Source organism: Scyliorhinus canicula, chromosome 2 (genome assembly GCF_902713615.1).
Source record: "Scyliorhinus canicula chromosome 2, sScyCan1.1, whole genome shotgun sequence".
NCBI lineage: Eukaryota > Metazoa > Chordata > Chondrichthyes > Carcharhiniformes > Scyliorhinidae > Scyliorhinus > Scyliorhinus canicula.
Window position 1 is genome coordinate 127,714,661 of NC_052147.1, and position 18,518 is coordinate 127,733,178.

The following is an 18,518-nucleotide window of genomic DNA, read 5'->3' on the forward strand; positions in this document are numbered from 1 at the left end:
GTGCGAAGGAGAAAGTCCTGTTCTAGGCAAAGCAGAAGCGGGTGGTGCAGTGGGCTGGAGCTGGTATACGCATATACCAGGACTTTACGGTGGAGCTGGCGAGGAGGCAGGCTGCCTTCAGCCGGGAGAAGAAGGCGCTGTAAATCAGCAAGGTGTAGTGTGGCATAGTATATCCAGCTAAGTTGAGGATGACCTACAAATCCAAGGACTTTTATTTTGGGATGGCAGGAGTTTGCGAAGGCAGAATTGACAAATAGTCATGTACCGATGTAGCCTCATGTAACTTTACTTTTTCATTGTGTGTTGGTGTACGTACTAAATGAGTCGCGCTGTATATTTGGAAAAGGGAAGAGTTGGGACTTTCATTTGCAATGATGGTTCTTTGGGGCTTGGGTGTGTATGCGGGGGTTGTGTGCTAAAAGGGATTTCTTGGTTTTCCTGGGACCGGACAAGGGGGAAGGAGACCCAGGCGGGGGCCTCCACGCTGGCTGGTTTAAGCCGCCCAGTGAACGGGAGTGAGGTGGGGGGAGGGGCCGCGGCCATCGAAGCCTGACAGAACAGGTTTTGGTGAGTCTAGCTGGGGTGAAAGGTTGGGGGAAGGAACCGAAGTTGGGGGGAGGTGTTTACAAGAGGAAGTGGAGGGGAGGAGTCTGGGAGGGTGGTGGGGTTGTCTACAATTCATGGGTGTCATTCACGGTACTCTTTCGGGAATTGGATGGCATTAAATATTGTGAGGGGGGGGGGTTGGGGGGTGGACTGTATATGTCGATGGTGACCTTAGGCGATTCCTGATTCCTTTTTTTTCCACCTTGGGAGGTTTTGTTTTATTTGATGCTTATATTGTCAGGTGGGCCTTTGTTTGGCTGTTGGTGGGAGGATGGGATCGTTGTTGTTGATAAGGGGATGGACTTTGTATTCGTTACCGTTTACTGTTTGTTGGTGGGGTGTAAATTCTGAAGAAAATGTGAAAATGGAGAATAAAAATATTTATTAATAAAATGCATTATTGGCTCTGTTTAACAGTCCTTACAGTTACATGGCTGGCTTGGTTAAAAATGAACTTTGAACGTTAAAGGGGCAAAAGATGAGCCCATGAGCCTCCCCGTGTGTGCGTGGGTTTCCTCCGGGTGCTCCGGTTTCCTCCCACAGTCCAAAGATGTACAGGTTAGGTGGATTGGCCATGCTAAATTGCCCTTAGTGTACAAAATTGCCCTTAGTGTTGGGTGGGGTTACTGGGTTATGGGGATAGGGTGGAGGTGTTGACCTTGGGTAGTGTGCTCTTTCCAAGAGCCGGTGCAGACTCGATGGGCTGAATGGCCTCCTTCTGCACTGTAAATTCTATGTAAATAAAGCATTTGCACCATATCAACATACGTGTTTTAGCAATACAATGACAGACTTCACTCAGTGGTAACTAACACTTGAATCATAGGGCAGGATTCCCATTGGCTTCAAACGAACAGTGGGATTGTGTCTGAGTCCCACTTCAATCTGCAGAGGGAATCAGTCACAGCCACAGTTAAGAGTGTAGTCCAGAGAAACTGGATCCAATGCAGAAAGACGTTCAACAATCTTATTCACTCTAGCAAGCTGTTCAACATTGAACCATTCGGATGCTCCAGTTTCCTCCCACATGTCCAAAGAGGTACAGGTTAGCTAAATTGCCTCTTAATGTCCAGGGACGTGCGGGTTAGGCTACGGAGGTAGGGCGGGGTGGGTGAGGAGTGAACCTAGGTAGAGTGCTCTTTTGGAGAGTCGGTGCAGACTCGATGGGCCGGATGCCCTTTCTGCATTGTAAGGATTCTATTATTCTAACCCTCGAGCAGACACATCAACTGAGGGTATACCTTGCTCCTCAACATGGAAGGGGTGCATACTCAGGGTACTTAATGATCCCTGAGCAAGGCTTAGAGCCATAGTTCTGTTGAGGCTGTGCCATCACTGATCGATGCAGCTCCTTAGCTATGTGAACATCAGCATTGGCCACTGAAGCCAGATATGCCTTGGGCTGGATTCTTTTTTGACAGAAAATGTTGACACGAGGGCAGCATTCGTGGACTTTCACGACAGCAAAACTGACGCCGAACCTGGACCGATTCAGCGAATATGGAGGGGCTAGCACTGGCGCCACGTGGAACACAATCGATTCCAATGAAAAACGGTGAGGGATTTGCCAGGTCCGTGATTGACACTTGGGAGGCTGACAAGATGCAGCCGCATATACACATTACAATCACACACACTTACACCAGCCAACAAGATTGCACTGGTTGTGCTGGAGCACACCCATATAGCTGATGGCTGTGACCAGAGGGCAAATAGGGGAGAGGCCTGGGGGGACACCCATACAAGGCGTGGCCCTAAGTTCACAGTGGGCAGTCAGCGGCGTGTGCAGCTGCATGGCTGCCTTGCCGGCTTCAGCAATGGTGTTTCGCACCTGTCCACCACGACCCCACAGCCCACCTCCTGGCCAGCCCCCGCTACTCCCCTCGGCCAGCAGCACAACAATCTACAAACTGTGGAGATGTTGGACACTTTCTGTACCCCCTCTCTCTCCCTCAGCAGCCATGATGCCGGTTTCACGATTTTTAAAAGGAACAAGTGAACCGCGCCGTCGTGAACTCCGCCCCTCGGAGGTGAAGAATCACAGAGGCCCCGGAAAATACCGGATCAGGCCCGCTAATTATATGCAAATGGTGTTCACTGTACATGTGTTCCGGGATGCATTGACACCACTGTCAAGGTGATGGAAAGTTGTGATTTGGCGTCAAATCGGCGCCCGCCACGATTTTGGCGTCGGATCCAATTTTCCGCCCAATCGAGTTGCCCGATTTCGGCATTAGGCAATGGAGAATCTGGCCCCTTCTCTCTCTTTTTAGAGTACCCAATTCATTTTTTCCAATTAAGGGGCAATTTAGCGTGGCCACTCCACCTACCCTGCACATCTTTGGGTTGTGGGGCTGAAACCCATGCAAGCACGGGGAGAATGTGCAAACTCCACTGACAGTGACCCAGAGCCAGGATCGAACCTGGGACCTTGGCGCCCTGAAGCAGCAGGGCTAACCCACTGTGCCACCGTGCTGACCTCCTTCTCTCTCTTTTTGGGCCCTGCATGAGGAACAGACATTCAAGCCCATGAGAAGGTCCAGATTCATAGTAAGAGTCATAGAAATTTACAGCACTGAAGGAGGCCATTTGACCCATCACGTCCACACCAGTCAACAAAGATCTGACTACAGTAATCACATTTTCCAGCATTTGGCCCATGGCCCTGGAGGTTATGGCAGCGCAAGTGAATATCCAAATACTTCTTAAATGTTACAAGGGTTTCTGAATCACAATTTCAATGAGGCATTTGATGAGGCATTTGATGTGCCAGTGAGTTCCAAACTCCCTCCACCCTCTGGGTGAAAACGTTTCTCCTCAACTTCCCTCTTAGCCTTTGACCTCATACTTTGAATCAATGACTCCTGGTTATTCACCCCTCTACTAATGGAGAAAGTGCGTTTATATCCACCCTATCTATGTTCCGAATAGGTCCCATCTCAACCTTTGCTGCTTCAAGTAAAACAGCCCTGCAATTGGGAACATCCTTCCTGCATCCACCCTGTCTTGTCCTGTTAGAGTTTTCCAGGTTTCTATAGGAACCCCACTCATTCTTCTGAACGCCAGCGAATAATCCTAACCGACTCAATCTCTCCTTATACATCAGTCCCGCCACCCCAGGAATCAGCCTGGTAAACCTTTGCTGCACTCCCTCCACAGGAAGAACATCCTTCCTCAGAAAAGGAGACCAAAACTGCATATAATATTCCTGCTGGGGTCTCACCAAGGCCCTGCATTATTGCAACACATCCCTGCTCCGTACTCCGATCCTCTCTCTGGGAAGACCAACATAGCATCTGCATACGTACTTTCAGTGACCGGTTTACAAGGACATCCGGGTCTTGTTGCACATTCCCCTCTCTCAACCAATATGTGTTCTGATAATAATCTGTTTTTATTTTTTGCTACCAAAGTGGATAACCTCACATATATCCACGTTATACTGCATCTGCCAGGCAGTTTCCCCACTCAGTCATCTCAGCATCCACCTCACAGCTCACCCTCCCACACAGCTTTATGTCATCTGCAAATTTGGAGATATTATATTTAGTTCCCTCGTCTAAATCATTAATATATATTGTGAATGGCTGGGATTCCAGCACCTATCTCTCCGGTACCCCACTTGTCACTGCCTGACACTTAGAAAAGGAACCATTTATTCCTACTCTTTGTTTTCTTTCTGGCAACCAGTTTTCCATCTATCTCAATGCACTACTCCAAATCCCATGCACTTTAATTTTACACACTAATATCTTATGTGGGACCTTATTGAAAGCCTTCCGAAAGTCCAAATAAACCACATCCACTGGGCAACACGGTGGCACAGTAATTAGCACAGCTGCCTCACATGCCAGGGACCCAGGTTCAATTCTGGTCTTGGGTGACTGTGTGGAGTCCCCTGTGACTGCATGGGTTTCCTCCGGGTACTCCTATTTCCTCCCACAGTCGAAAGATGTGCAGGTGATGTGGATTGGTCATGCTAAATTGCCCCATCGTGTCTAAAGATGTACAGGTTATGTGGGTTTATAAGGTTACGGGGCTAGGGCAGGGGTGGGCCGTGGTCGGGTGCTCTTTCAGGGTCATGGCAGACTCGATGGGACGAATAGCCTCCTTCTGCACTGTAGGAATTCTGTTATTCTATGTTACCTCCTCATCAACTATACTAGTTAGATCCTCAAAGAATTGCAGTAGAATTGGCCCCTTTATACAGAGAAACATAGAAAATAGGAGCAGGAAGAGGCCATTCGGCTCTTTTCAGCCTGCTCCGCCATTCATTAAAAAAAATATTTTATTACAAACATGTGTCAAAACAAGTTTTAGCAAATACAGTCTGCACAGATTCCCCCCCCCGCCCCCGACGAACAGCTCCTCAAACACGGTCACAAACCTCCCCACATTTCCTCAAAGCCTCATGCAGAGCCCCTTAATTCATACTTAAGGGGCAATTTAGCCTGGCCAATCCACCAAACCTGCACATCTTTGGGTTGTGGGGGTAAAACCCATGCAGACATGGGGAGAATGTGCAAACTCCATACTGACAGTGACCCAGGGCCAGGATTCAAACCCAGGTCCTCAGCACCGTAGTCCCAGTGCTAACCACTGCACCACATGCCACCCATTGCTCAATTTCTGACATCTTATTTGTGTCATCATTTGTGAAGGCAGAACCAAAGTATGTATTTATTGCTCAGCTATTTCTTTGTCCCCCATTATAAAATCCCATGTTTCTGACTGTAAGACATTTGTCTTCACAAATCTTTTTCTCTTCGTGTACTTATAGAAATATTTACAGTCAGTTTTTCAGTTGTTTCTCTTGGCCAATTTGTAAGCTGCCTCCTTGGATCGACTACTATCTCTAATTTCGCTTATAAGCCATGGATTGGCTGCCTTTCCCATTTTACTTTTGTGCCAGACAGGAATAAACAATTATTGCAGTTCCCCCATGCACTCGTTGAATGTTTGCCATTGCCTATCCACAGTCATCTCTTTAAGTAATGTTTCCCAATCGTTCATAGCCAACCCGCGCCTCATATCATCGTAGTTTTGCTTTATTCCGATTCAAGACCCTAGTTTTTGGGTTTTCCTTTATTCTACCCACCAAAGTGTTTTCATGCACTCGCTTAGCTTTCCAATTTCTTTTTTAAGTTCCCACCTTGCACTTTTTACACTCCTCCAGGTACTATTGGCATATTGAGCCCTCCGTATCTACCATAATTTTTTTCTTAAAACTGACCTTTGCGACATTTGACAACCAGGGTTCTCTGGTCTTGGTCCCATCCTTTGTCTTGATGGGAACTTATTTGCCCTGTACACTCGTTGTCTCCTTCTTGAAGGCCTCGCACTACTCTGACACAGTTATATCTGCAAGTAGCTGCTCCCAGTCCACTTGGGCCAAATAATACCTTGGGCTGGATTCTCCACTCCCCAACGGCGAAATCGCGTTAGGGACGATGGGGCGGAGAATCCGTTTTGGCGGCAAAATCGGGAGCGGCGCTAGTTTTTGAATTCTCCATCCCCTGAAAAGCACTGTACTCTAGGAGTACGCCGTGCCAATTATCCACCGCCTCAGGACATTGCCTGAGGCCCGCCCCATGATGCTCTGTCTCCGACCGGCCGAGTTCCCGATGGCGTGGGTTACGTGTGCTCACACTGTTCGTGAACTAGGCTTGGCGGCTGCGGTCTCAGTTCGGGGTCGCCACAGTCGGGGGAGGGCTGATCGTCGGGCAGGGGTGGCTTCATTCGGGGCTGGGGACACTGTGGGCAGGAAGTTCGGGGCGCTCGAGCGGCCTATGGGGAGCACTACTTTAGTGGTCCAGGTCCGCGGGCCGAGTCCGCCATGGAGCACAGTGCGGCCTCTGAACCCGAAGTGTGGGGGCCGTACCCCTGCTAGCCTACAGCAAAACGGGGAATCGGTGGCCATTTTCCTGGTATAACACCACCATTTTCACGCCGGCGTGGGGACTTACTCTCCAAAACGGAGAATCCAGCTCCTTATCTTAGTAAAATTAGCCTTTCCCAGTTAAGAACTTTAATTCCTGGCCATTCAAATAAAGAATTCTGCTCCCTCCTTGCACACTAAAGCTATCCCAGTTAATATTTGGGAAGTTAAAATCCTCGACTATTAATGCCTTATTTTCTTACAAATTTCTGAAATAAGATTGCATGTTTGATCCTTTATCGCTCCCTGACTGTTTGGGGGCCTATAATACACACCCAACAGCGTTTTTACCCTTTTTGTGTTTTTTACTTCGATGTATATGGCCTAATTCAATGATCTTTCCAGGATTTCATCCCTCCTCACTGCTATAAGACCATAAGACACAGGAGCAGAATTAGGCCATTCGGCCCATCGAGTCTGCTCCGCCATTCAATCATGGCTGATATTTTTCTCATCCCCATTCCCCTGCCTTCTCCCCGTAACCCCTGATCCCTGGATAAAAGCAAATGACTGCAGATGCTGGAATTTGAAACCAAAAAGAAAAAGCTGGAAAATCTCAGCAGATCTGGCAGCTTCTGAAGGGAGAGAAAAGAGCTAACGTTTCGAGTCCAGATAACCCTTTGTCAACTTTGACAAACGGTCTTCTGGACTACAAGAGATCATAAGACATGGAAGCAGAATTAGGCCACTCGGCCCATCGAGTCTGCTCCGCCATTCAATCATGGTTGATATTTTCTCATCCCCATTCTCCTGCCTTCTCCCCATAACCCCTGATCCCCTTATTGATCAATAACCTATCTATCTCTGTCTTCAAGACACACAGTGATGTGGCCTCCACAGCCTTCTGTGGCAATGAGTTCCACAGATTTACCACCCTCTGGCTGAAGAAATTCTTCCTCATTGCTGTTTTTAAGGATCGTCTCTTTAGTCTGAGATGGTGTTCTCTGGTTCTAGTTTCTCCTACAAGTGGAAACATCCTCTCCACGTCCATTCTATCCAGGCCTCGCAGTATCCTGTAAATTTCAATAAGATCCCCCCTCATCCTTCTAAACTCCAATGAGTACAGACCCAGAGTCCTCAACCGTTCCTCAAACGACAAGGTCTTCATTCCAGGGATCATTCTTGTGAACCTCCTCTGGACCCTTTCCAAGGCCAGCACATCCTTCCTCAAATACGGGGCCCAAAACTGCTCATAATACTCCAAATGGGGTCTGATCAGAGCCTTAGACAGCCTCAGTAGTACCTGCCTGGTTTTGTACTCTAGCCCTCTTGACATGAACGCTAACATTGCATTTCCCTTAACTGCCGACTGATCCTGCATGTTAAACTTAAGAGAATCGTGAACAAGGACTCTCAAGTCCCTTTGTGCTTCTGAGTTCCTAAGCATTTCCCCATTTAGAAAATAGTCCATGCCTAAATTCCTCCTTCCAAAGTGCTATAATTGAATCCTTGATCAATATTGCAATCCCTCCCCTCTTCTGTCCCCCTCTTTCTCTTGTCTGAGTTTCCTGTAACCAGGAATATTGGGCTCCCATTCCTGCCCATCTTTCAGCCACGTTTTGGTCATAGCTATGATTTAATACTCTCGCATGCCTATCTGTGCCCTCAGCTCCTCTTTTATTCCTCAGGCTGCTTGCTTTAAAATATGGTCCATTTAGCCTTGCCGAACTCAATTATTTCTTACCTAGCCTACGTTTCCACCACCAATCAGACTCAAACTATCTCAATATAGTTGGTGTTTTAACTTCTAATTCCATCTCCGTTTCTCTCCCCTCTGAACTACTGTCAAAATCCCATCCTCTGGCAATGTGGTTTAAATCTGCCCCAACAGCACTACCAAATCGCCATACATGGATGCCGGCCCCATTCCCGTTCAGATGTAACTCGTCCAACTTGAAAAGGTCCCATGTCCCCCAGAAACGGTCCTAATGGCCCAGGAATCGAAAGCTCTCCCCCTTCTGCGCCATCTCTCCAACCATGCATTCATGGTAGCATGGTGGTTAGCATAAATGCTTCACAGCTCCAGGGTCCCAGGTTCGATTCCCGGCTGGGTCACTGTCTGTGCGGAGTCTGCACGTCCTCCCAGTGTGTGCGTGGGTTTCCTCCGGGTGCTCCGGTTTCCTCCCACAGTCCAAAGATGTGCGGGTTAGGTGGATTGGCCATGCTAAATTGCCCGTAGTGTCCTAAAAAGTAAGGTTGGGGGGAGTTGTTGGGTTACGGGTATAGGGTGGATACGTGGGTTTGAGTAGGGTGATCATTGCTCGGCGCAACATTGAGGGCCGAAGGGTCTGTTCTGTGCTGTACTGTTCTAAATTCTAAATCTAAATTCTAAATCCTTCGGTTCCTAAGCACACTCAGTCACACATTCCTCTTCTAATCCTGCTGCGTTTAAGTCTTTTGCCACTACATACCTCCATCTAGTTTTTGGCCTTCCTTTTATTTTTCCATGCCCATAAATCACTTCATGGTATTTGGTCTTTGCTTTCACAACAGATAAACACTTCTCAGTTACTTTCTTTGATGCACCCATAATCTTCATTGACCCCCCGATGTACTGATTCCTGTTCTTGTTCTTTCTCGTTACTACACACATCCATCTCAGCATCTACATCTCATTAGTATTCAGTCAATGTTTCTCTCTCGTGATGCTGTCCAAATTTCTGCAACTGTTTACAACTGACACAGGCTCCTGGCATCCCTTGAGCCTAAAGGAAGCCGCATGTGAAGTTTCTACTTTTATTTCCAGCATTTTTAATTTTCCTGAAAGCATTTTTCTGACATGCCATTTATCTTCCAAGACATTTTCAGATAACATAACGCATCACATTTAAATTGTGATTTTCACATCTAGCATTGAAAAAGTTTTACTTCAATTTCAAGGGAGCACAGTAATAAACGACCTGACGTTTCACATCCACAGAAATCGGACTGTGGCAGGAACATTTGATAAGGCTATTGTAAAAGCATTCAGTATCCCAGCCTTCATAAATACTGGCACGGGACAGCAAGTTAGCGCAGTGGTTAGCACTGTTGCCTCACGGCGCTGAGGACCCGTTTGATCCAGGCCCAGGCTCACTGTCTGTGTGGAGTTTGCACATTCTCCCAGTGTCTGCATCGGTCTCACCCCCACAACCCAAAGATGTGCAGAGGAGGTGGATTGGCCACGCTAAATTATCCCTTAATTAGAATAACTAAATACTGGCACAGAACAAAGAAGGATTAAGACTCAGCAAGAGTATTGAGCCCAATTAAAAACACCTCATTTTAGGAAGGATAGCAAGGGGAGGATGCAGGGGTGATTTTCTAGAATGGGGGTGTGGCATACCAATGGAGAGATTACAGAAACTGACTTGTTCTGATATCATAACTAAGTATTTAGGTTATTAGCCAGAGGACACAGATTTAAGATAAGCGGAGAAGAGTATTGTTCTTGTTGTAAGTTGCATGTTTTTATTCTGAGATGCATTACCTGGCCAACATTTGTTGACCATCCCTAAACCCTTGAACTGAATGGTTCATAGGCCATTTCAGAGAACACATTGGTGTGACACTGAAGGAGAGCAGATTTCCTTCTTAAAGGATAAAAGCAAATTACTGCAGATGCTGGAATCTGAAACCAAAGAGAAAATGCTGGAAAATCTCAGCCGGTCTGGCAGCATCGGTAATCTGTCAAAGCTTCAAAAAGGGTCATCTGGACTCAAAACTCTTTTCTCTCCCTACAGATGCCCCATGGCACAGGCACGCCGCAGATCAGTGAGCCCCTAACGCGGGCCAGGCCGGGGGGCCACTGCCAATGGCCCCCGACCGGTGCGACAGGATCCTCGCCCTTGCCCGAAAACCAGCGCCGGAGAGGCGGGGCGGGATTAACGCCGACCCCCGGCGATTCTCCGTCCCAGTAGGAGAATCCCACCCCATAGGTTTGCATCAATGAGGATGGACGCCACATATAGAAGTTGGAATAGGGGAGGGTTGAGTGGATTAGGGTCTTGTTTGTAGAAGGGAGGTTCGCGGGATAGGAGTTGTGGGGGAGATGCCAGTTGCCGAGTGGAAGTGAATTCAGATACCTACTGGTGCGGGACTTTGCGCGAAAGGAGCTTCCTTCGCTCCCTCAGGTGCCTCTTCATACCCTGCTGGATATGTTATCAGATGATGAGTTGGGGGAAGGGAGGATTGTGGATATTTATGCGTAGTTACTGTAAAAGGGGAAGGTGGCATTAGAAGAAATAAAGGGGAAGTGGGAGGAGGTGGTGGGAAGGGGGCGGTGCTCAGAGTGAAATCTTGTATTGAGTGAACTTGGCTTCATGTGCCGGTGTGAGCCTGATATTTTCAAGGTGGGCCGCATATGATGCCAACGCGGATGAATAGATTCTTCCCTGAAGTAGAGGATAGGTGCGGGAGTTGCGCAAGGGGGCCGGCAAAAATATGTAGACAAAGTTCTGGTCATCCCCGAAGCGAATAAGGCTTTGGACATCGATCTTTGAGACACTGTCGCAGATCATGGGGGTGAGGGTGGAGCTGTGCCCGCTGGTGGCAACTTTTGGATTGTCAGAGATGCCGGAGCTACTGGTGGGGAGGGAGGACTGATGTCATGGCTTTCTGCTAGTGTGGTGGTCTGAGGCGCCACTGAAAGCGTCGGCATGGCTGGGAGACATGGGGAAATTTCTAAAGTTGGAGAAAATCAAGTTTGCTCTTAGAGGGTCAGAGGACGGATTCCGTGTGAGATCAAATAATCATAGAATTTACAGTGCAGAAGGAGGCGATTCGGCCCATCGAATCTACACTGGCCCTTGGAAAGAGCATGCCACTTAAGACCATGCCTCCATCCTATCCCCATAACCCAACCTAACATTTTGGACACTAAGGGACAATTTAGCATGGCCAATCCACCTCACCTGCACATCTTTGGACTGTGGGAAAAAAACGGAGCACCCGGAAGAAAACCCAGGCAGACAAGGGGAGAAACTGCAAACTCCACACAGTCACCCAAGGCCGGAATTGAACCCAGTCACTGTGCCACCTGGATGGACACTGTTTCTGACTATGTTTAAAGTTTGTTTGTCGCTGGGGAGTTAAAGGGGGGGGGGGGGGGGGGGGGGGGGGGGGGGGTGAGGGGGGATGCTTTCAGGAGGAGGGTTAATCTGTAAAAGGTTTAAAAGGGGGACAAATGACAAACTGTTTGTACTTCAGTTATTTTTTGGGTGGATGTGTAATATTTTGTTATGTTTAGATTAAAATATTTTTTAAAATCTCCATTTGCTCTGAAGAAAAATTCTAATCACTCAACGCACTGCACCCAATCGTCAGGCGTAGAAGGGATCCATTGTACCAAATACAGACATCACAGCAGTTCTCTTCTACTTTGCAGCTTGACTTCATCTGGACCAGCTTCTGAGTTGATGGGCACAATGTAATGAAAACATTATCAAAGTGTGGTCACGAGCGGGAACTGCCACAGCTTCCCAACACTTGACATGGCGAGGTCATCACCAATATCAAACGTTAATTGGTCCACTTTGTAAGGCCCAACGGGCTTCACGTCGCAAATGATGGCCCAGCTGGCTGATTCACCAGGACCATGCCAATTCCCTGATAGCAAGTGGGAGCCTTGAGCTGGCACGGTGGCGCAGTGGTTAGCGCTGCTGCCTCACAGCGTCGCGGGCCCGGGTTCGATCCTGGCCCTGGGTCACTGTCCATGTGGAATTTGCACATTCCCCTCGTGCTTGCGTGGGTCTCACCCCCACAACCCAAAGATGTGTAGGGTAGGTGGATTGGCCATTCTAAATTGCCCCTTAATTGGAAAAACATAATTGGGTACTCTAAACTATTAAAAAAAAAACAAGGGGGAGCCTCACTTAAACCAATCTGCAAAGCAAACGCCACACAGCTTGCAGCTATGCCACTGAGATGACTAGCCCCATGATTCAGGGAGGCCGACCTGGCCAGAATGTTGGACATGGTCAAGACCAGACAGGATGCCCTGTTCCCCCGAGGGGCAGGGAGGGTGAGCCACTGGGCAGCCAGTGCTGTCTGGGAGGAAGTGGCAGTAAATGTCAGCTTGGGGAGTGTCACCAGTAGGACAGGCACCTAATGCCGTAAGGAGATCAATGACATCCATCAGGCTGCATGGGTGGGTTGGCACTGGTCCCCTGGCACTGCCCCCACCCGCCACCCCACCTCCTCCTGATCATGCACATGGCACCGCTTCCGCCCAAATCGTACCGTGCCCCGGCCCACCAATGGTCAGCAGTACCGTCCACGCTGTTCCCCCCCATCCCCCCATAGTACTTACCCCCGTATTCTGGAATACGCCCCATCCTGCCATACTCCCCACCTCCTAATCCATCAGGTGGAGGCAGGAATGTCCAAGTGTGACAGCAGTCGGAAGTCTGCTGGATCCCAGGACCCAGCTGGGTTCCAGTCAGGTGCTGAGCCTCTGGGCCAGGTTTACCTGGAGCTGATGCAGGTGATAGGCTTCGGCTGTGAGATTCAGAGGGGAATGTCAGCGACACTCCAGCAGGCCCATAGTCGATTGGAAGAGTCCCAGTGACTACCAGCGCAGGGGATAGCACTGGCATTGCATGGCACCGAGACCAACATTGCTGGGATGGCGACCGCAGTAGAAAGCCTGGTGCACGACATCAACAGCAGGAGTGGTGGTATCCTCGGCGTGGCTCAGTCAGTAATGACCCCGACAACATGTCCCAGTCACTGGGGGATATGTCTCAATCCCAGGTGGACCTTGATGTGACACTGCGGAGCATGTCTCAGTCGTAGCTGGGAATTGCCGGGCACTCCAGAGAATGTGCCAGTCACTGAGGAGGATCGGCAAGGGGGTTAACACCATGCTGGAGACAATAGGCAGCTGCCAAGGCTGGCAGAGCCAGATGGCGCAGGGGCAGGATCCAGCTGCTCTTTCATGGGCACCAACCGGGAGGACAGGCTGCCGAATTGGCCACATGTTCCTTCCCCTCCACCTCCAGCACGTTGCCCCACTGCTGTGACAGGTTGTGGAGACACAGCAGACCACCACAAAACAGGCAACCCTCTGGGGGTGTACTGGAGTGCATCACCAGAGCGGTTGATACATCGGAATCACATTTTGAGGAGTCAGATGCATCGCTCAATGACAGCTCAGGTGGCCGCAAGGGCCTAGTTGCATTGGGTCTCCACATCGGTCACTGGCCTCCGTATTTCCTGGGAAGCGTGCACACATGCATGATCTTCAGGTGGTGGTTGCACATGAGCTGGACGTTCAGTGAGTGGAAGACTTTCCTGTTGATGTAGGACACTTCCTGATGGCCCGGTGCACTCAAGGCGGCATGCGTGTATCTATTACCCCGTGTACCTGGTGCATGCCGGCGATGGTGCAGAATCCTACTGCCCAGGTATCTTGTTGGGCTTGGTCCGAGTCAAAATTTATACAGTTAGTTGCCTGGGCAAACAATGCAGCCGTGACCTCCACGAGGACATGGCACAGATGCCGCACTGTCTCCTTGTTGAGGAGGAGCACATGCTGTCCATCATCTGTTCTAAAGACCAGCACACTGTACACCTTGGGCCGACACCAGCCTCCCCCTCTGGGTCCAAGTTATCATCCATCTTGTGTAATATCTTTAAGAAATTGGAGAGGATGTGAGACTGACAACCAGCAGTGTCCTCCAACCCAAGACCCTCCATTTCCCCATTTCTCCCCCCGTCTACCCCTCACCCTCCCGCATCCCCTGCCATCTGACATGTCCAGCCCACGCTTCCTCGGCTACAGCGGAGGATCCTGGTCAATGGATCCCACACACTGTACCCCAGACACCCGCACATGACTTTACCTGGACCGCGCGCCAGTCCCCTCACCGGTGCACACACTTGCTCACTAACTGCGGAGATGTCCCTGGGTGTTCGGATGTGCTGCATCCGTGGTGTTGCTTCCTGCAGTGCTCAGGCATAGTGTCCAGGCATCATGGTCTGTTTTGGGATGCTAGGCAATAACCCCCACATGCTAAATGGCACGCACACCCACAGGAATCCACTTGGGAGATGTGACGTGCTCACCTAACTACAATTACCAATTCCCTAATAGCAACAGCCTTCAGCCACGTGGCCAGAGGCCTCCTCGGTCAGTGGGAGTTATGGGTGGTCGGTCTGACAGACAGGCAGGGGCTGGGGTTGGCCCCGTAATGGGTGCACAAGATCCAGGGAGTGGCATTGCAGAACTGCGGGTGCTGAGACACCAACCCACACACCCCCCCCCCCCCCCAACCCATGCTCTACCAGCACAGGGGCGTGCCCCCCACCATCCCCCACTGATCAAACCCCATTCTCACTGAGCCCTCAGGCCCACTGCCTCGAGGTAAGGTGGCTACTCACCTCCTCAGGTCCCCACAGCAGCCATTCCGTCTGCTTCATGGTTTTAAAATGGTGTACTGATCGGCGCCCGGGTGACCACTTGCTAGGGAGGCAGTTAGATCAGGGGTCTTTCCCACTAATTGTTTAGATCTTGACCTTAAGTGTTGATTATTCATTTCGTACCATGCCATGACAGGATCATGATTTCACCAAGGGGAGCAGGCCGGTTAGATCGCGAACCGATCGGCACACGCCGCGGTCTCGATTTTGGCCTCTCCCGCGATCTAATGGCCACTTTGCGCTCTCGCTCAACGGCGACGTGGCAATGTAATCGCGCCTAATGATCTTGCAAGCGCACTTGCTGTTTTTTTTGTACCTCCTCACCAAATGTACTAACAGGCTCCACTAGTTATGTACAAAAAATGAAGAATTTGCACCACATGATAGTGCAGCCACAATGCTGCCAGTGTGCATCCTGGATTCAACTGAGCAAAAACCCACGCTCTGCTCAGGTGATCCCACGCGCCCGAGAGGATGTGTGGGTCATGTGACCCTTCAGAAGATCGCCCCTTAAAGAGGCCAGCTACTGCAACTCTTGTTGGGCTTATATGCTGTCTCGAAAAGTTCACTTGAATGCAGTTTAAGAATTTTGCATCCTATCTGCCCTTCACACTTCGTATCCCAAATGATTTGAGGGTAGTTGAAGTCCCCACAATTGCTGCCCTATTGTTTTTGCACTTAGAAATCTACATACATATTTGTTCTTCTAACTCCCTTCCATTATTTGGATCTATAGTACATTCCTCACAGTTTGGCTGTCCCATTTAATTCCAGAGCTCAACCCATTTAATGTATCATTTTGCATATCATTCCTCCTTGGGAGGGTGATGATATTGGTGGATCAGCCAGGTTAACTAGGCCTTAAGGGAAGTGTTTCCCAGTCAGAAGGGTGCTTCAGATGGAGATGACCTGTTCCCCCCACAGTTCACCCCCAAGTTCTAACTTCTTTCATTTCCAGGTTATAACCTCCCTATTTTATCAGTTTCCCTCACAAAAATCGTTAACATCCTATTAGCTTTCTTAATTACTTGCTGGAGCTGAATACCAGCTTTTTGTGATTTATGCACTGGGACACCCAGATCCTTTTGCACCTCAGAATTCTGCAATCTCTCACCATTTAGGCAATAATCTTCTTTCTCATTCTTCCTGCCAAAATGGACAATTTCACATTTGCTCACATTATCCTCCATATACCAATGTTTTGCCCACTCACTTAACCTCTGTCCTTTTATAGCCTCTTGATGTACCATCAATTGGACTCGAGACACGATGAAGATCCAAACTGTGGCTTTAATCAGCTAGTTGTTAGCCCGACTACAGAGAAAGGCCGACCGCCGGGAACTCTGGGTACTTATACCACGCCTCGGAGGCGGGGTCTACTTGCCTCTCGACCAATTGGTGAGCAGTCACATGACTAGTCCCAGCCAATCGGACGAGAGGCACATGACCAGCCAGAGCCAATGGGAAACCAATGCTCTGCACCAATGGCAGTGCTCACATTCATACCACCACACCTCTAAAATCCTGTTCACAATTTACTTTCATACTTATCTTTGTATCATCAGCAAATTTAGCAACTGCACCTTCAGTCCCTTCAACCAAGTCATTTCTATGAATTGTAAAACGTTGAGGTCCCAGCCTTCATCCCTGCGACACACCACTTGTCACATCCTGCCAACTAGAAAAACTAGGGACCTTGGTGTCCTCGTACATCAGTCGCTGAAAGTGAGCACACCAGTACAGTAGGCAGTAAAGAAGGCAAATGGTTTGTTGACCTTCATAGTGAGAGGATTTGAGAATAGGAATAGGGATGTTTTACTGCAATTGTGTAAGGCATTGGAGAGGCCACACCTGGAGTAGTGTGTGCAGTTTTGGTGTCCTTATCTGAGGAAGGATGGTCTTGCTGTGGAGGATGTGCAGCAAAGGTTTACCAGGCTAATTCCTGAGATGGCAGGGAGAAAATAATTAAGATGAGTAGACCATTGTTCTATTACATGTTTATCTCTTCTCTTGTTATAAATAACGTTTTTTTGTTTCTTACATACAAATCTGGTGCCTGTCAGTCATTGGAACAATCGAGGGCCAAAGATGTCAAAAACATTATACAAATTATTGATGAATATACTTATGTTGGGACTCCAGGGCCTGTGGGGCTGGAATTGAACGTGCACTAGCCCAGGGTGATACATTTATCAATATATTTTGTCATTCCTTGATGTTCTTTATATTCTTTCCAATCTTCTAACCTGCAATTTTTGAGCAAATATATGCTTTTTTCTTGAAGTGCAAAACTTCCTTTAACTTTTTAGTTAAGCACAGTTGATGGGCCCACCCCTTGGAATTTTTCTTTCTGACTGGAATGTGTCTAATTTGTACATTTTGAAATAGCTCTTTAAATGTCTGCCACTGAACCTCTGTCGATGTATCCCTGAAGCATATTTGCCAGGTCACTTTAGCTCGCACTGCTGTCATCCCCTCATAGTTGCCCTCATTGAAGTTTAAAATACTCGTCTTGAACGCACTCTCCTCTCCCTCGAATGAAATGTAAAATGTAATTACATTAACATTATTGTTACCCTAGGAATGCCTTCACTGTGAGGTTATCAATTAATCCTATTTCATTGCACAATACCAGGTCTAATACAGTCTGCCCTCTGCTGGCTCCAGAATGTACCGTTCCAAGAAACCACCCTGAAAGCTTAAGTAAGCTGTGAAGAAGACATAAGGAGTCAAAAATATACATAGATAGGTAAAGTGAGTGGGTAAGGATCTGGCAAATGGAGTATAATGTTGGAAAATGTGAAATTATCCCATTTGGCAGGAAGGATAAAAGTGAAGCATATTATCTAAATCAGGGTTTCCCAAACCTTTCAACCCGTAGAATCGTTTTAACCTGCCACTGAAGGAATACTGAAGGAACCTCTGAGAAACATTATTATTATCTTGAAGAATTAAATGAAGAACAAAAAATGTTCATTATTCCGCGATAGGTAGAAACATACTGAAACAAACTTTAAAAATGTTTTGATGGTCTTATATGTGTACATATATTGCAATAAAAAAGTTCTGTTGTTTAACAAATACTTCCAAGTCTTACCTGTGTTCTATTATTTTAAATGGGAGCGACCAGTCACAGACTCCCTCACCCACACCCACCTATTCTTACCCTCAACCACTCTAAATCTAATTCACTCTTACCCTCTGAGGCACCCTCAATTACGACGCGAGAGCGAGGTCGGTAATCAAAAGGCTTTAATCTACAGAGAACGGAACAGCATCCAAGAGAAGTGTGCTCACCACATGGAACCTTATCCTATATACCGTTTCCTGGGGGCGTAGCCAGAGGTGGAGTCCCCAGGGTTCCAAGCCTCTTAAAGGGGCAAGGTACCGTTTACGCCAGTTATTAATACCGTTCATCACACCCTCACCCTCTCTGACCCAACCTCACCCACTCTCACCCTCACTTTCACCCCCTCACACACTCTCACCCTCACCCACTATCACCCATATTCACCCTCACCCACACACCCTCTTCTCAGGCCCCTGTGGCCCCGACATTAGAGTGATGACCTGG

At 48.4% G+C, this 18,518-nt stretch overlaps 1 protein-coding gene across 3 annotated transcripts in view; it reads right to left on the reverse strand.

The window, feature by feature from the left end:
- Positions 1 to 18,518, reverse strand: part of iqca1 (IQ motif containing with AAA domain 1) — a 200,030-nt gene that overhangs the window by 83,562 nt on the left and 97,950 nt on the right. The window lies entirely within an intron of this gene.